Raw genomic sequence first — 2,450 nt, forward strand, 5'->3', positions numbered from 1 at the left:
TGCATATCTTGTGGCCCAATAGTGAGAACATCTTAAATCCCCATGCACCAAATTACGGAATTCCTATTATGCTTCCGTGTGTTTACATGTGGAGGACAGATTGGGCAGATAGGCAGCTAGTAATTCACAGAAAATTACTGTCCAAGTGGCTGGACACCAGAGAAAACCAGTGGATGAAAATTATGGTCAGTCACCCTGGTGCGATCCACCAGCCAGATCTCATCAACTCATTTAGATATATAGGCCCCTAAAGCAAAGCTTCCTCAAGCAATATGGTATCTTATTTATCTTGAAACACGAAGGTCTCTAACGGCTCTAGGAGGGAAACTCCTCACGAGCTGATGAAAAGGCTCTGGACCCAGCATGCCCAGCCTTCCCCGGCAGAGAGGCCGCCAGAAGCAATATAAAATAGAATCCCTCCTTGCTCTTTTTTATCTCCCTTTTGTGTCGTCTATTTGACTTCGCTATCGGTGTGGCTTATAGTGTTCTGAGTGCAATGAACAATAACGCCGTGAATCTGTGCTCAATATCTAAAGGGAGCGTCTAGCCAGGAAATATAAAGGCTAGTTCCCTCTCTCCTGTTTTCCTTGTCTGGAAGATATGCGTAGACTGTTTGGAATGACTGTGAGAAGGGCTGTGTGTAAAGCAACACCCCGATCCAGTGCTCTGCACTTTGCTATTTGCCTGCGGCAATGGACAGTCCGGAGAAAAATAGGGGGGGGGGGGGGGGGGGCAAGAGGGAGACTAAAATGCATCAATCCCAGAAATCTCTTGTAAGGAGTAACCGAGGGCAGAAGAGCATGCAGCCAGCTGATAAAAGCGGAGGCCGCCTCGCCAGCATTGGGTCTAATTCTCTCCACGCGTCTCCGGTGAAAAGCCAAACAATTTCTCATTCACAGAGCTTCCAGTGGCAGCGCCTGTTGAAAACTTATTATTTTCAAATAGGATTACATCTGTTAATATGAGAACATGCATATTACCATATCTGGTCAAAATCAAAAGTTCCAATTTGCTCACTACATGTAAATCCAATTCAAAGTATTTCCATAACATATATCTGCTGGGTGTTACACTGTTTGTGTGTCACTCCGGAATGGATTAGCGGCATGACAGGCGCGGCTCCGTGCTCCTCCGCTTGGTGTTTTTAAACAGTTTATGTTTGTTATCATATCAAAGGCAGGCTCGCCCGTTTTCAAAAGGAGGGAGAGAACACAGCGCCCAGGGCTGCTCCAGCATTACATTTCTTATTCCATTTTATCTTTCATGGTTTTGACTAATGTCAGTAACAGCTACTGGTAATAAACTGCTTGGTACAGCCTGCTGCTGCCTTGAAGCCTCGCTTTGATACATTGTCGGCCAATCGGAAGCATTTCCTGATTACATTTCCAAATTGCTTGTTTATTGATCGGGAGTTAATAAAGCAAAAGACAACTTCAGGAGTTAAATTAAATGAAACTTTCCTTTGATGTTCAAATTATCCAATTAACCAACATGCGGTGAAATGTAAGCATGTGGAAGTTTTATCTGAAAAGGGAAAAAAATATGTATGAGATAAATGGATCTTTGCATAGACAGGGTGGCTAACTGCTAATGAAAAATAAGTGCAACTTAGCATACCGTGATTCCATTTATTTCTCAGGAAAGGAAATGGTGTTGCTGTTCAATCCGCCCCCCTTCTCAAAACTGAACAAGAAAAATGGTATTCTAGGCATTGTATCACTTCGTTAGCAATAATGTCTTAAAATTGTAACCATCCTATCTAATAAAAAAATGTGATATGCAAATTAACCATCACTCCGTCACAAAGATGACGGCACCCGTAGCCACAAGATGGCAGTGCCCAGTCCTCTCAGCCCTCCAGCTTCCTCCATTGGGGGGTGGGGGGGAGGAGGGCAGCTGCTGAGAGCGGGCAGAGTGGTGAGCGGCCTGGCTGAATGCTTGCTTTGTCACCGGACAAGTACAATAAAAGTGGGCTCCAGAACAGCCGGTGTCTGAGTCTGGGCAGGAGCAGGTCCTGAGAGCTCTTCTGCTGGCCGCTCAGGAAACGTCAGCGCCGTTTGGGAGGAGGTGGTAACCACTGCTGAGGAGCCAGAGTGGAGACAGGGGGCTGCCTCTGCTCCCGCAGGGGTGGCGGGTGAGCTGCAGGTCAGGAGCCTCCGGGAGGGGCGGCGCCAGGCCATCCACTGCTGCATCCAGTCCCTGAGGCATGCCCACCAGTGCTGCAGCACCAGCTGTCTGCAGCCGTCCTGCCAGGAGATGAGGTGGTTGTGCAGCACAGCAAGACCAATGGAGGCTGCGGCGTGTGCCGGCAGCTCGTCACCCTTTGCTGCTACCATGTCAAGCACTGTCAGGAAAACACGTGCCCCCTTCCTGATTGCCTCAACACCAAGCAGGAGCTCTGCCAGCAGGAGACACAGCACCACCGGCAGCACGTATAGCTCATGTGCCAG

At 48.2% G+C, this 2,450-nt stretch overlaps 1 long non-coding RNA gene across 1 annotated transcript; it reads right to left on the reverse strand.

The window, feature by feature from the left end:
* Positions 1-903: 903 nt before the first annotated feature.
* LOC118710975 lies at positions 904-2,054 on the reverse strand. Its single transcript, XR_004985599.1, has 3 exons — positions 1,956-2,054; positions 1,315-1,317; positions 904-917 (listed from the first exon to the last, which is right to left on the reverse strand). It is a non-coding gene; the product is annotated as an uncharacterized LOC118710975 (long non-coding RNA).
* Positions 2,055-2,450: the final 396 nt, after the last annotated feature.

This window comes from Pipistrellus kuhlii, unplaced genomic scaffold (assembly GCF_014108245.1).
Source record: "Pipistrellus kuhlii isolate mPipKuh1 unplaced genomic scaffold, mPipKuh1.p scaffold_m20_p_10, whole genome shotgun sequence".
Lineage (NCBI taxonomy): Eukaryota > Metazoa > Chordata > Mammalia > Chiroptera > Vespertilionidae > Pipistrellus > Pipistrellus kuhlii.